General features: G+C 44.7%; 1 protein-coding gene across 1 annotated transcript in view; it reads left to right on the top strand.

The window, feature by feature from the left end:
• Positions 1-4,136: 4,136 nt before the first annotated feature.
• The window catches only part of Frmpd3 (FERM and PDZ domain containing 3), a 90,261-nt gene continuing 77,806 nt past the window's right edge, over positions 4,137-16,591 (top strand). The window contains exon 1 of the mRNA XM_042690070.1: positions 4,137-4,185. The gene's annotated coding sequence lies outside the window, so the exon portion shown is untranslated. The remainder of the gene's footprint in view (positions 4,186-16,591) is intronic.

The raw sequence follows: 16,591 nt of genomic DNA, 5'->3' as shown, positions 1-16,591 counted from the left end.
ATGTGGGACAAGTTCTCCCCTCATGCCCATAGCAAAGGGTGAGTCAGACCGACTGCACCATTGAATAGCAGTGCCAGACCCATGTTCATAGAACCGACCAATTGTCTAACTCCCCTGCACACACAAGGCCATCCCCAGTGTCCTGGAATCCAGGCCCAGTCTTGGAGGAACAGCAGTCTGTTTCAAAGAGCTGAGAATCTGAGCTCATTAAAAGGGGAATGAACTCTGGAAATCAATTCACCCAGGGTTCTCTTTTGGCATATGGGGAAACTGAGGCTTAGAAAGAAAGTGTAGAGCAATATTTCTTGTTAGTGCCAGAGCTGGGATGAACAGCAAGCTGTCTCTGCCTCCCAGTCTGGTATATTTTCTATTTCCTTCTTTGCTATTATCCCAAGTCTTCATTATATTTGAGGGAAAAATGCCAGAATATCCTCAGAGCCAGCCTTACACATAGGTAAACATGATGCGATCAAATGTGTCTCCTCAATTGCCTGTCATTGTGGCTGAGATTTCACCATCAGTGGTTCATTCCTTTGCATTTTGATGCCTTCTGCTCATTTTTTTAGGGGGGATATAAATGGGGGATTTATTGACAATCACTAAGAAAAAGAATTTGCAGATTAGATCTAAGATATACAGTTGGGGAAAGGCAACTGGTCCAGGGAAGAAGATACATGGTAGGAAGGATGTGAACTCAGGGCAAGGATCTAAATCCAGTGACGTGGCCTCCTTGGTAGGCAAGGCAGGAATGTTTGATAAACCCACACCCACAGCTTCAGCGAAGCTTGAGCTTGGGAGCTCAGGAAGCATTTCCTGCAGGAAACTGTACTGTGACCCAGGAGGCCCGCATCACTGCTATGTGGCCCACACTGGAAAGAAGGGCGGGAGAGTGAAGGATAACATCAGGCTGTCTGGAGTGGCCACGGGGGCACTTTATTAAGAGGAGCAGTCTGGGAGAGATGGATGTGACAAGGGAATCTATGAAGACATTGAGAGAAGCCGCAGTCACAAGAGGGATGGGCTCTGAAGCTGCCAAGGAAGGCTGAGTGTGGAATGTGTCTGCTCTGTGCCTCCTCTAATGACCTGCTAGCTGCAGGTTCCCTGGCCTAAGGCTGGGGTTCTTACTCTTGGTCCCTCTGGCTTCCATTCTAGTTCTAGTACAGATCTGTGCAGTGAAGCACCAGGTTTGGCTGTGGTTGTCCAAGCCTTCTTGGCTCTTCCATCAGCTCTGACATTCTTATATCAAAGGTGTTTGGGGTGAAATTCTTGCAGGGGGAAGGAAGGAGGCCGGTGGACTTGTTTTTGCCCAGCACAACCCCATGTTTCCTTAGAGTATGTGTTTTCTTGGGACAGCAGAAGTAGAGAGGAATGCCTCTGGAAATACAGGAACTTGTTTTGAAGCTGTCTTTGCATAACAAGCATAATATAGTCAGTCCTCTGGATCCTTGGGCTTCACATTCTCAGTTTCAACTAATGGTGGATTGAAATTATATGAAGAAAATTATGTTTGTGCTGAATATGTACCATCTTTATTTCTTGTCATTATTCCCTAAACAGTAGAATATAGCCAATATTTACATAGCTCTTGCATTGTACTAGGTACTTTTAAGTAATTTAGAGATGATTTAAAATACACAGGAGGATGTGCGTAGGTTATATATAAATACTATGTTATTTTATATGAGGAACATGAACATCCTTGGTGTCCACGGAGAGTCCTGGAACCAATGTCCTATGAACACTGAAGGATTTGTGCCCAAGCCCAGAGTTCAAGCCCCATTAACGATAAAAAAAAAAAAAAAAGGATAACTGTTCTCAAAGATGAGTTGAATGAGTTAAAACCTCTCCAAAGACTTCACTACTTCTATTGTAGATTTAAGCTATTGGAGCAGAACACAGAACCCTCTCCCCAGTTTTCAACAATCCTCTACTGCTCAACATGAACCCCACGCTTCTTGAAAGAGATGTATGGTGACTACCCAAACAATTGTTTGCAATTGTTGGAGTTGGATGGGCTCAGGTGGGAGGAAGAGGTTGTTATTATCAGGAATTAGAGACCTGGAGTTGTCCTGCTGTCCTGCAAGTCCCCAAGAGCCATCTTCCAGCTTAAGGCAAAGTGATCACTAACAAATGTGTCATTGGTACCACTAAGAGAGAAAAATTTCAGAGTAGGGATTCCTGCCGTGAGTACAGGTTCAGTGATTCAGGGAAGATGGAATTAGTGTAATCAATTTGGGAGAGGCAGCCAGGATTTCCTTTAAGCTTTATTTCGTGGAAACCCCCACCTACCTTAGAGACAAACTAATCCCTGGCATGTGTCTAGTGGCTTTATATTTTTCAAGGCTCCTTCACTTCCATAGTCTCCATCCAGCTTCACAAACACCCCCATAAAGTAGGATGGGAGGGTGTTATTATCTCTGTTTGGCCACCAACAAAACCAGGGTCCCAAAAGTATACATGACTCACCCAGAGTCATCAGCTATTTAGTCAAAGAGTGAGGACTTCAAATGTGTTTCTTCTGGCCTTGTGATCTTTCAACCTCCCATGTGGACTCCCCCACAGAATTGTGGAAGTGCCCTGCTCCTAGCATAGTGCCTGGCACAAAGTAGATTCCAATAAGTATTTTCTACATGAATGACTAAATGGAGAAGCAGGGGCAAACAAGGCAAGAAAGAATACAAGTTTTGAAATAGCTCTGTTTTACTATGTTGCCCAGGCTGATCTCAGAATCATGGCCTTAAACAGTTACTTGGCCTCATCCTCTTAAGTAGCTGGGACTGCAACCACACTACCACACTCTGTTCATAGTTGCTTTTAAAACAATCAGAATATTCATGTAATTGTAACCCCTCTGTATGGTATTTTCACTATATATATATATATATATATATATATATATATATGATCAAAATAGGGCAGGCATGCTGTTATTTCATTATTTTGACCAGGAAGGAAGATGGAAGAGATCTTTCACCATTTCACACTTGCCATCACCAAAGGCATGAAGATTAGGGCAGCTCATACAGGAAAGCTGTGGGGCTTTATCTCAGTAGAAGGCTGCCCTCCACTCATTCTGTCCAGAGGCATAGATGTTGTGGGTCATCAGTGCAGTAGCAAAAAGAAGTGAGAATCGATCCGTGGGAAGGTCTTCCCCAGGTTGTTTCTGCAAGCCCCTTCACCACACTCCTCCACTGGCTCCCTGAGCTCTGGCTGAGAACACTCCTTGCCATAGCTTTAGGGCCTTAGCACCTCCCTCTCCTTATAGCATAATTCAGACCTCGGAGGCTCTAAATATATGTTCTGGAAGACCATCCAGACCCCAGACTTCTTTCTTTTCCTTTTTCTGTCTTTTATAAGGACATACATAATAAGTGTCTAATAAGTGTGAGAAGAATGAATGCCTATGGCAAACAGAGGTGGCTGGTCTCTGGGTCTAGGCACTGCAGTCAAGTTTCTGCTACCCAAGGTCTCACTCCCTTCCCCACAGGCAAAATGATCTGGAGTTCCCACTTGTTCCCAGTCCATTCAGAAAAGTAATGACTGGGGAAGCTAGAGACAAATGTTTTTATATGCTACTTTGTACTGACACAATGGCGTTGAAGCAGGCAGCCACACTTTGAGATCCCAAAGATTTCAAATCTTGGACCCTTCATTGCCTTGGTAGCTCCCGTATCAGGGGCTATTCCCTTTGCCTCTGTGAGCCTCTGTTTTGTTTTCTGTACAATGGAACAGATGCTGGAATGAGAAAAATGGACGAAAATTACAATGTCTAGTCCTTACCAAGTGCTCAGCCAGCAGCAGTTGGATTACCAGCACTTCTCTGTCCTCAGCCGGAGGGCTCATTCCAGCAGACACCACCGAATGCCCAAGTGGCCAGATTTCGGACTGGTGAGAGGTAAGCAAAGGGTGTTTACCAGCTGCCTCTCTCGTTTGCAACCTCAGTGGAGGTTCTGGGGCCCAAGCCAGTCGCCTTCTTCTTTAAGATTCTGGTCACAGCAGGGGCTGGGTTTCTAAGGCAGGCGTGATCTTTCTCTTCCTACCAACGCTGCCGCTGCTGCTGCCTCTGCTGCTGCCGACTGCTGTTACAATCAGCGCTGGCCACTGGCAAGGGGCAGCAAGAGGGAGCTGGCGGTAGGGTTCCTGAGCCGGGTAGCCATCCAGCCCCTGGCCCAAGAGGGCAGGACAGTAAGTATTGTGCTCTGAGCAGCAGGCTTGGGACTTGCCTGGGAAAAAGCTAGAAATCAGGGATCTATATGGTTGTCGGCAGCAAGTCCTAGGGTTTTCAGCCCCTCGATGTGACTTGGGGACGGCGCTGGCAGGGGTTCTTTCCTCCTGGGTCTGTGCGCAGTTGGCACCGGCAGCCTGTGAGCATTGTTGGTGCCTTGAGTACTGACAATCCTTCTCCATCCCCCAACCCGGAGGATTGTTCTGGTCACCAGGTAGCCCCTGGGCCGGTTCTGTTGCTGCAGAAGAGGAAATTGCTGGGCGAGGCTGAGATTTGAGGTGCGGATGGAAAAGTGGCCGCTGAGCGGGAAGTTTTCCTACTGGTGGTGGGGGAAGGGAGGGAAGTGGTTGAGAAAAACCAAGGAAGGCAAGAAGCTGGGGTGCAGCTCTGCCAGGTACTGGGAACCATCCTCCCCAAGAGCCACCCTCTTAAGCCTCCAGCGCTGGGTCACCTGCAGGAAGCTGTAATCCCTGGACTCTTAGGAAGTGGGCTTGGGGGGTGCTTCCTAGCCTTCCCACTTTCCCCCACTGCACCTCCACTTCCTAGACACCCTTGCTGGCCTGCTTTCCCTCTATGCGTCTTTGGCTGCACAGGTGGATAGCAATGATACCCCATCTTCTCCAAGATTTGCAGGACTAGAGCATAACTACCCACCTCATCAGAGATGTATTGATTACAGAAAGATTGGAAGTTGAAATGTGCAGGAGTGTAATTGTCACTTTTTTTTTTGAGAGAGGAGATAACAAAGGTGACTTGAGAGAGGAGATAACAAAGGTGACTTTATCCTAAGTCAGTCCTTTCTTTGAGCACATACAAGTCTCCCTTCTGATCTACCACCCCTAGCCATTAGTGTTTGATGTATTAAAGTTTTTTTTGTTTTTGGCCTGGTTCTGGGGCTTGAACTCAGGGCCTAGGCTCTGTACCTGAGCTTCTTTTGCTCAAGGCTAGTGCCTCTACCACCTGAGCCACAAATCCACTTCTGGCTTTTTCTGAGTTGTTTATTAGAGATGAAAGTCTCACAGACTTTCCTGTCCAGGCTGGCTATGAATGGCAATCCTCAGCCTCCGGAGTAGCTAGGATTACAGGGATGAGCCACCAGCACCTGGAAAAGATCTCTCTTTATCTTGTAGTTAACAATTCATTTGCAGCTCAAGTTCGCCGCCTCCCCACACAAATTATTTTTATAAGAATAACCATAGCTGATATTCATTGAAGGCTCTCTGTGTACCAGGCATGTTCTAAGTGTGTGTGTGTGTGTGTGTGTGTGTATATATATATATATATATATATATATAATTTTATATAATTTTTACAACCCTGTGAGGTAGATACTAACAGCATTTTCATCTGGCAGATGAGGACATTGAGATCCGCAATGATCATGGAGATCATGTCCATGGCCTCCAGCTAATGGGATTTCAGCTAGTATTGCTTCAGCCTCCCTCCCCCACTGTTAATTGCTGGAAATAGGACAAGAAGTTGGCCTTAATGAAGTAGTAAAAGGGCAAAGCTTATTTGTTCTGTAGTCAGGGCCTAGTCCTGTAGAGTTTTCAATCAATTTTCAAAACAACTCCTGTTATATCCTGTGGAGAAAGTCAAACCAAGTGAGCCGTAACAGGCCTGCAGATCGTATTAGTTGGTGCTCAATAATAATACTTGCTGGTAGCTGTTATTGATTGAGGTTTTGTTTTGTACCAGTATTTTTCATGTTTAATCTTCGTAGGTACTCTTAAGTAGAAACTATCATGAGTTTGTTATGTAAATGAGGCAACTAAGACTTAAATAACTTGCCACAATGTTGGGATTCCAGACCAGTTCCAGGAACTCCACAGCCTGGCTTGAAAGAACTCTTGAGGAGCTTTGTGCACAAGGCACAGATTTGTCTTCAGAACAAACTCCCAACTGCTTAGAGCTCTGTACTATCCTCCATTCCCCAGCTCCCTATCACACAAGAACAGAATTGTACAAGTTGATGGAGAATGGGCTTCATGGATTTGGTTTTTTTGTACTAAGTGCTATGCCTGCAACATCAATGAGCTGTTCTGCTTTGTAAGTTTTATTAATTAGACAAGTGTCTGGTCTGCTGGCTTTGAGTTGTTAATCCAATATTATGGCTCTGAGTACCTCTGTTAGGATTTATTTTCTAGAAAGTTTTTAGAACCTTATTTGCAAGGCTGGTACCTCCTAGTGAGGGAGAGGGGATTGTTTTGGTTTGGTTTTTTTTTTTTTTTTTTGTGGTTGTGGGGCTGGAACTTTGGGCTCTTTAGCTCAAGGCTAGCACTCTACCACTTGAGCCACTTTTGGTTTTCTAGTGGTTAATTGGATATAAGTGTCTCATAGACTTTCCTGCCTGGGCTGGCTTTGAACCGTGATCTTCAGATCTCAGCCTCCTGAGTAGCTAGGATTGCAGGTATGAGCCACCAGCCCATACATGAGTAATATTATTGCTGTGACCCCCGCCCCTCCCTGAGCATGGTCCCTGTGAACTGAATCCTGTATGTGACCAAGTCCCTTAGGGTGATCCCTATGACATACCTGGTGCTGCAATTGGGTTATTTTGAATTTCTTACCCTTGCCCTTGCCCTATTCATAGAGATTGCTTCATGAAGACTCTTCAGTATGGACATCACAGGGTATGTGGTCACCATTAATATGGGCTGGATCTCAGTGAATCAGCTGGTCTACCCTTCCTGCTCCTTATGTGATGGGGATGTCCCTGTACAGCTTTGGGGTGGTGTATAAGACATGTGACTATCAATCCCAGTGCTGGGCTGTGCCCCTCATTATCTACATGGTCTCTTCAGAGTTCACTATATCATTTCATAAGGCCACACAAAAGGAGTCAGTGGGGAATAGAGCTCAAATTAAAGTCTTGCCTGAACTTATTCTGTGATTTCTTCTAACTGCAATGACTTGGCTACCAAGAGGTTTCCCTCTTTACCAAGTCTTCCTGTTCATTTGTTCCCACATCTGACATTCTTTTTTTGGAATGTCCTTCTCACCTTCACTACTTGTCTGGAGTTGGGCGGGGGGAGGATCTGCTGGGAGCCATAGTGAGGTAGAGGCAAACCTTCCTCTGTGCTTCCATAGCATCTTTTGCTACCCCCTATAGAAGAGATGACACATGGCTCTGTGTTTGTTTCCACACCTACCCCTGCCCCCACCATAGATTACAACTTTCCTGCAGGGAGAGTCTAGGCACATAGTAGATGTCGAGTAGATTTTTGATACAGATATTAGTTAAATGAATGAGTGCTATCTAAAAGCTAGGAGAGGGAGTCCCTGACTCACTGTAAGGGACTCTGCCATCCTTCTTGTAAGGGGAAAGGGGGGAGAGTTCGCATTATTCCACTGTAGATTTTATTCTTTTCTTTTTGCCAGTCCTGGGGCTTGGACTCAAGGCCTATGCATTGTCTCTGAGCTTCTTTTGCTCAAGGCTAGCACTCTACCACTTGAGCCACAGCGTCACTTCTGGCTTTTTCTGTTTATGTGGTACTGAAGAATCAAATCCAGGGCTTCATGCATGCTAGGCAAGCATTTTACCACTAAGCCACATTCCCAGACCTGCTGTGGATTTTAATAACAGAAAATAGACAGTATTGCCAAAACCTAAATGCTTGTCAAAGAGCTTCTTGCTTAATAGAATGTTTCTGGGTAATTAAGGGTTAGCATGCCTTCAAAAATAAAATCATGTTTTCCTTACCCTTTTGAGTTTTTTTTTCTAAAATGCCTGGGTTTTCTTTTCTACCTTAGTGAGTTGAGTCTGGGATCCATCATTGAGTGTCTGTGGCTGAGTAGAGAGACTGGGGGTTCTCAGGATTCTTTAGGATTCTCTTTGCCCCACACCTTTTTATAGAATGGGATGCAATCTCCTACTACCATACCCAACCTCTATGTGTCCTTGCTCCAGGCAGAGGCAAACCCATGGGTCCTGTGAGGCTGGTCGTTTCATTGTCATCTCCAGGAAACAGATGAGTGTTACCAACCAACAACACCGGGAAAGTATGATATGTTACTGTGCTACCTCAAATTTTGTGGGTGTCCTTGCCTTTGTCCTTTTTTCTTTTTTTTTTTTTTTTTGGGTTCAGTCGTGGGGCCTGAACTCTGGGCCTGGGCGCTGTCCCTCAGCTCTTCAGCTCAAGGCTAGCGCTCTACCACTTGAGCCACAGCGCCACTTCTGGCTTTTTTCTTTTTGCTTATGTGGTGCTGAGGAATCGAACCCAGGGCCTCAGGCATGCAAGGCAAGCGCTCTACCACTGAGCCACCTTCCCAGCCCGTTTTTTTCTTATGTGAAGGGTTCACAAATCTCACTACTCCTTTACTGACCCCAGTTTAGGAAAGACCTTATACTTTCTTTGTCTCAGCAGGAAGATATATTTCGGCAGAATAAAAGGTGTCTCATTGTCCTGAGCCGGCAGTTGGCATCTCTGAACTCCTCCAAATCTTTGTTCACATACTCTCCTTTGTCTAGTGGCTTCTTGACCTAATTTCTGCCTTGTTCTTGGGCTGTACTGATTGGACAGATTAGAAATTGTGCACAGGAAGGAGCTGAGGCTGCTCCCTCACAGGAGGTCAGCCTGGCACCTGCTGGGCATAAGGCATGGGCTGCAGATGCCACCTCCATCATCATAGGCATCTAGGCAAGGCATCAGGATAAATGTGCCCTTTTCTGTCCCTTTCTGATTAGACTGGTGAGCATCTTTCCTCACAAAGTTCCTCAAGAAGCACTTGGAAGAGGGCTTTGTGCCCTAGCAATGGTAGAGATGAGAGACAGTGAGGGAAAGGCCTATTATCTGCCTACCCTGGCTCAGCTACAGCTTCTTGCTTCCCAGCTAAGCTTTACCTTCCTTAAGCTGTTGTCTTTATGCCTCTTACTATATTTTTCCTGTTCCCTTTGGTGTCTGGGTCTGTTCTCAGTGTCCTGGCTCTCTACCAGCCCAAGTCTGGACCTTCCTGAAGTATCTAGCTGCACTATTCATCTAGAAAGCCCTCCTGTCCCCTATTTCTGGAAATAAGTGGCTGGTGGATGAGGGGCAAGTGAATAACTTTTAAGGTTCCAACCAATTCTTGACATTCTTTAGAAGTTGACCAGAGTCAGAAGTTGGTATCATCCAAGAGTAATGGCTAAGGCCATAGATGTCTAGCTATCTTACAAAAAAAGGGGAAAATGATGCAGATAGCTGAATAACCCCTCATTTTTCTTCAAGAGGCCTTGCCCAGAGTCCTGTGCAGCTAGCACCTGCCAAAAAACCCCCACAGAGGTGCTATTTGAGCCCTGGGTCTTTAGCTACTGGAGGAAGCTACTTGTTGGGAAATTCCCAAAAGTTCCTGCCCACATCTGCTCCCCCTGTCCACCCTCCAAGCTTTGTTTACAGTTCAGTCTTTAGCAGAATAAAGCTGAGATCCAAGAGCAGAGAACAGGGAGGCCAGGGACCCTCTCTGGAATCGGCATTTTTTTATATGTTTTTTATCATAAAAATACTGTACAGAGAGGTTAAAGTTACATGAGTAATGAGTACATTTTCTATTGAGCATTGTTACCTCCTCCTTTGTGTTTCCCCTACCATCCCTTCCCTCCCCACCTCTCCAACTCCTCCCTCCCCCCTCTTGAAGTTGTAAAGTTCGTTTTCAACATAGTGTCTTATACATTTCATTGTTACAATGGGTCAACCTATATCCTTATTTAAGCATTTTGTTATTTCCCTTCCCCTCCCCAAATTATAAAAATGTATATACAAGATAGAAAAGAAATAAAAAAAATCACATAGTACATTATAAATACGTTAAAAACAATAGCAAGAAAGAAAAAAACACTTGTGTCCCTATCTTGGGGTTCATTTCACTTAACATCATCTTATATGGTCATATGTACATAGCTTTTGACCTTTTCTGCTTGTCCTAGACTTACACTAGTTATTGCAAATAAGGGAAACCATAGGACCTATGTTTCTTTGGGCCTGGCTTACTTCACTTAATGTAATTTTTGGAATCAACGTTCTTTACCAGAGCTCTGTGGCCTAGCCTGACCTCAGAGAGATGTGTGCACTGAGGGGAAGAATTCAGGCCTGCTGCTCCTTTCCCTGCCAACTCCACTTATCCCATCATGATTGTGCCTTGCCACCTTCTGGAATTCTCTCCCATTAGGATTTGGCTCCTCTTGATTTCCTTTTTCACAATGAAATTGTACCATCTGGTGACTGGGAAATTACCCTAGTTGGTAAGTCATACTGGGTCTCCTCCTCATGCTGTTTCAGATTTTACCCTTGCCACTGCATCCCCATCTGTCAAATGGGTAGAGGGAATCATACTGTCAGTTTGTCAGAATAGCAGTCCTCTTCCCATAAGAGATGCATCACCATAAGTCCTTTACCTGAAGGTTCTCATTTATCTCATGGCTTCTGAGTAGCCATGGAAGCCCCAAGGGCAGCACTGGGGAGCAGCCCAGGGTTATTTAGAGAGCAAGTATATAGCAGGAGAGGGCCTGCGTAAAGCTAAGGTAAGTGGAGTTGGCAGCACAGCCACAGCATCTCTGTAGGGTTTGCCTTCCCCACGCCTGTCCTTTTGCCTTCGCGGTCTCCAAGGCCCTCTTGTCTCATTTTGCCTCTTCTGTCTTGTTGTCACTGCCTCTCCTCGCCTCGCTTGCTCCCTCTTGGCTCTGTCTGTCCTCCTTTCTTGCTCAGCTGTCTTCTCCTCTTGCTTGTCTTTTCTCTCTCCCCCCTGGCTCAGTCAATCTCTGTCTTGGCCTCTTTCAAAAATACTTGGTGTGGTACATGGAGAGTGGGGGCTGGGGTGCCCATTTGGAGTGACATGACAACTCGTTCAAGATCCCATGAATATTTCATTGCTACAGTTCCCCCTCACTGCGTCAGTCAGTGACAGGTAAGTGGGGCTAAAATGCAAGGATCTCCCCACTACCTCCTCCACAGCTCAGTGGCAGCTGCTTCAGACCTTGTGACCCGAGAGCCAAGGTGCCATATGGCATCAGCCTCACATCTGGCACAGCACACACATCTGTCACCAGGCTGGCAGCCCCAGAAGTGAGGGCTTAGGAATATGTCTAGGCCTATTAGACAACATGTCGGAATCTATTGAATGTGTAGCCCTTGAGGGGATAAGGGAAGGGGAAGGGGGCTGCAGAGAGGGTCCTCCACAGCTTCCTCTCAGTTTTATGAGTTTGGACTTTGATAATGTGACTCTAGGCCCAGGTATTTGTAAAGGACAGATAAGTTTGGTCTCACTACCTGCCTGCTTGTGACCTGAAAGAACAGATGACAGGTGTCTCTATTTCAGTGCACTGGGGGAAAACTACTGTTTGGGCAGTCAGAGAAATAATCCAGACACCAGCAGGTTTTTCCAAATGATGCTTCTCCAAACTCAGCTGAATAGGAAGTTTTGAGACCTTAAAGATTTGGAAGGAAAAGAGGAAGGCAATGCTAAGAAAGTACCGAATCATCTATCCAGAGACTCCCAGAAGTGGGAAGGATTATCCAGAGTCGTCTTGTCCATCCCACTGCCTTTGGCTGTTCTGGAGGACTGTCTACAAAATTCCCCCAGGGTGGGGAAAGTCTTAGTTGTCAGAGTACAAGACCCTATTATTGAAAAAAAAAGGGGGGGGGGAGAAAACAGAACTAAACGAAAGGAAAGAAGGAAGAAAGGAGAAGAAAGAAGGAAGAATGAAGAGGGGAGGGGAGAGGAGGACAAGAGAAGACAGTAGAGGAGAGGACAGGAGAGGAAGGAATTCCTTCACTGGGGAAGAACTGTTGGATTTTCCATCCTTAAAAGGCTGGAATTGTGTTGTCTTCCACCTCTTCTTAAATTGCAGCTTTCAATCCTTCCTTTGACTCCATTCTCCCTAACTTGAGCTTTGGCCAAAGGTGTGAAAGGGTTTTACCTATAAACTAGGCTCCTTGTTATGGTTTGGATACGAAGTGTCCCCCTCTAAGGCTCATGTGTTGAAAACTTGGTTTCCCAAAGGATGGGTGATTGGAACTTGAATGCTCTGGCCAAATCAATGTATGATCCTTTGGTGAATTCATAATATGATAGCATTATTAGAAGTGACAAAAAGTAGGAGGTAAGACCTAGGACGAAGTAGGTCTTTAGGGGGAGTGGGTGTCTTGGGAATAAAAACCTTGTTTTAGACCCGTTATTTTCTCTTTCTGCTTCCTGGCTTCATGAGTTATGCTGCTTTGCTCTACCATAGACTCCCTACCATTGTGTTCAGCCTCACCATAGGACCAATTTTAAATGTACTGAAACCACTGAAATCATGAACCAAAATAGATTTCCCTCCTTTTAAGTTGTGTTGAAGTTTAAGTAATGCACTTCCCATCCAGAAACCTGCCTTTCACAGATTGAGCTACAGCATGTAGCTTGCGTCTAGCATGGAATGGCCACAGAGGATTCTATTCTGTATGCTTCTATTGATTCTATTCTGTATGATTCTATTCTCTATTGTTCTATTCTGTATACTTTGGTTCTCTTAGAAAATGTTTACTAAGCACCTACTATGTGCCAAGTTGCATACTAGATGGTGGCTGTCTATTGTTGAACAAGGTTTCCAGGCAAATAATCACATAAATATGTAATTACAAATTGGGATGACTCTCACAATGGAAACCTAGGTTGCAACAATGGAGAGCAACCAGGGCACAGTTTGTGAGGAGGTGATATTTGAGCAGAGCCCTAAAGGATGAAAAATCAGGTGTGCAAAACATAGGGAAAAGGGAGTTCTGGGACAAAGAGAGTATCAAATGGACTGACCTCAAGGAAGCAAGGAACTTAATATGTTGAACTCTTAGATAGCCAATGGGGCCAAATTATATAGCAGACCAGTTAGAATAGCACTGGGGTTTGGGGGTGGGGAAAAACAGGGCTGGGGATAAGCCCTGTGAGCCACAGAAAAGGAATTTATGTATTATTCACTTGCAGTGGGGAAATGCCTGAAGGACTTTAAAGCTCTGAAATCATGAGTCAAAATAGTGATAGGCTCTGGTCTTGACTTTTGCCAATAGCTATAGGGAACACATTTCAAAGGGAAGTAGCAGTGGTGTAGGATGACCAATAAGGAGGGTGTTAGATCCACAGGAGAGGTGATGGTGCCTTGAGCTCGTAGTAGCTGTGGACATTGAAGAAGTCTAGCAAATACTCAATGTCTTTTGAGGTGACAGATGTCAATACTTAACTGAGAAATTAGATGCAAGGGCAGGATCAAGGAGAGTCGATTTGAAGAAGGACTTTCAGATGTCTGGCTTGAGCGACTGAAGAGATTCTAATGGTGTGTGCAGAAATGAGGAACATTGAGAGAGGCTTAAGTTTCAGTTAGAAATAAACCCAGAGTTCAGTTTCACCCATGTTAAATTTGAGATTTCTCTGAGACAGAAAAGTAAAAGTGTCAAAATCTAAGAGCCTGCGAGCTCCAGAAGACATTCAGATAGAATGCAAATTTGGGAGTTTTCAGCCTATAGATTACAGTTAAAGCCAGGGGACTGGATGCACTCACCTTGAAAAGAGAGGAGAAATAAAATGGCCAGGCCTGAGTTCCAAAGAACTCCAGTAAGAAAGGAGAGGTCACAAAGGAAGCAAAGGGGGCTGGGAAGGTGGTTCAGTGGTAGAGCGCTTGCCTTGCATGTCTTAGGCCCTGGGTTCCATTCCTCAGCACCACATAAGCAAAAAGAAAAAAGCCAGAAGTGGCGCTGTGGCTCAAGTGGTAGAGCACTAGCCTTGAGCTGAAGAGCTGAGGGACAGCACCCAGGCCCAGAGACAAAGGAAACAAAGGGGGAGGTGACCAGAGAGGTAGGAGGATAGCCAAGAGGTAGTCAGAAGCCAAGGGAGGAGACTTTCAGGAAGGAGGGAGTGATCAGCTGTGTCTGCAGCTGGTGAGAACCTTGAGTAAGATGAAGACTGAAAGGTATGGGCTGGGAATGTGGCTTAGTGATAGAGTGCTGGGAAAGTAGGAGAAAAATGAGGGAAGTTTGACAAGAAATGTACTTATTACCTTACTGATGTAACTGTAACCCCACTGTATACCACCTTGACAATAAGAAAAAGACTGAAAGGTGACCATAGAGATCAGAGGGAACCTTAACAAGCTATTCTGGAGTGACAACCAGATGTTAATGCAGCAATTAAGAATGCAGACTGGAAGTAGGGACAATATGCGTGGAAAACTTATTTTTTGGGGGGGGCAGTACTGGTGTTTGAATTTAGCCTTACATTTCCTACATAGACACTCTACCACTCAGGCCATGGATCCAGTCTGGAATTTTTTTTCATTAGCATACATTAAAAGTACAAGGAGGTTTAAGTGTGATAATTCCATTGATGAGTACAGTGTTCTTCAGATAAGTTCACTCCCTCTGAAATATTCCCTTCACTCTCCTCCTTCCTCTCTACTTTTCAAGCAATCTTTGTGGGTTTCATCACATTATCTTCGCATATATATATATATATATATATATATATATATATATATATATACATATGTATGTATATATACACATGTGTATTATACATATATAAACATTTATTTATACACATATGCAATGAGAATTCTTAAGGAATGTTACTGTGAAGTAGAACAGGAAAATAGAGGCAGTAACTTTAAGGAGATTGTGGAATGGAAGGAGGCATTTCCTTCCTTCCCTCCCTCCCCACCCCCTTCCTTCCCCTACCACTTACCCTTCCCTTTCTCTTCCTTTTAGTAGTACGGAGAATTGAACCCAAGCACTCTATCACTTGAGCCACATCCCAGCCCTTTTTGTTTATATTGTTTTTTAAATGAGTTCCCACTACACTTGCCTGGGCTGACCTCAAACTCTTGAACTCCTGTATCCACTTCCTAAGTAGCTAGGACTATACACATGTACCACCATGCATAGACTGTTTTTTTAAGATTGAATATTTTCCATGAATCATTATTCTGGAGAGGTGGAAAAATGGATGATTTAGGGAAGAGAATGAAAGTCCAAAGGAGCAAAAATACATGAGAAGATAAGAGAAGATGTCACCAGGACTTAAGTGAAGAGACTTTTCATTCTTCAAAGAGATAGGTGGGTATAAGGTATATTAAATAGGTAGGTTTCATTAGGTAACTGATGAAGAGAATAGCAAATACTATTCAGGCAGGGAAACAAGTTTACCGAACTGCTGCCCCCGCTGTGCATGGTGGAGAGGCATGGCTGAAAAAGAGAGTGACCCACCTGGGACTAGGACTAATGTAGGCCAGGGACAGGAAGAGGTGTGGCCACACTGGACCTAGATTTGACTTCAGGGTCTGGAACCTTCCTAAGGTCAGATGGAAGGCATGTGACCAGAGGTGGCCCAGGATGTAACCTAGCAGGAGGGGGAGGTGACTGCTGCCAGGTGTGCCAGTTACCTAGGTAACAGATGGGTAGAAACTTAGCCAAGAGGTAGGGAGGTGTCTACACAGGACCTGCAAGGCCCAGGCAGACCTTACAGTGGGAAAAACAAAGATGGTAGGAAAGGATGCTGTCATTTGACTACCTGGTTTTTTTTCCCAGTAATATGCAGGATGAGGTCATCAGCTGAGACTTCTTAGAGACTTCTTAGAATCTCAAATGGTGAGGTAAGGAGGATTGAAAAGAGGAGTGCTATGAAATAGTCCTCTTTAGCTGGGTGCCAGTAGCACACTACTGTAACCCTAGCTACTTAGGAGGCAGCGATAAGGAGAATCACAGTTCCAGGCCAGTGAGGACCAAAAAACCTTACAAGACCCCATATAAAAACTGGGCATGGGGATGTGCCTGTCACACCAGATATATGGGAGACTGAAATTAGAAGGATCATGGCTTCAGACCAGCCAGGGCAAGTAAAAATTTCACAAGAACACCATCTCAACAGAAAAAGCTGGGCATGGTTGCACTTGCTAGTCATCAGCAGCTGCAACTGGAAGGATTGTGGTCAGTGCTAGCTTGGAAAAAAAGTGAAACCTTATCTCAAAAATAACCAGAGTAAAAAGGGTAGAGCATCTGCCTAACAATTGCAACGCCTCAAGCTCAAATATTGATACCAACAAGAAAAAATAAGAAAAGAAAAAAGTCCTTTCAGAGAAAGTGGGGGCCAGTGTGGAGTGTCCACACCAGTTGTGAGATAATGAATTTAAAGTAAAAGCCAGCTACCCGGTGTGATTTTTCTCCAGCTGCTTTCAGCTACTCGAATGCCTACACAGAAAATGCATATGGTTGATTGATTTCACTGAGGAGTGAGGTTTTACAAAGTGAATATAACAGGGAGAGGAAATAAGAGAATTGATGTTTACAAGCAAATGATCATAAGAGCAGACCAGGAACTCCAATGTGGACACAAAAGGAAGTCAAACTAAGAAAGAGCATGAAGGAAAGAATG

This window comes from Dipodomys spectabilis, unplaced genomic scaffold (genome assembly GCF_019054845.1).
Source record: "Dipodomys spectabilis isolate Male_0828 unplaced genomic scaffold, ASM1905484v1 ptg000132l, whole genome shotgun sequence".
Classification (NCBI taxonomy): Eukaryota; Metazoa; Chordata; class Mammalia; order Rodentia; family Heteromyidae; genus Dipodomys; species Dipodomys spectabilis.
The sequence above is the reverse complement of the archived record's forward strand: the minus strand, read 5'-3'. Positions and strand labels throughout refer to the sequence as shown.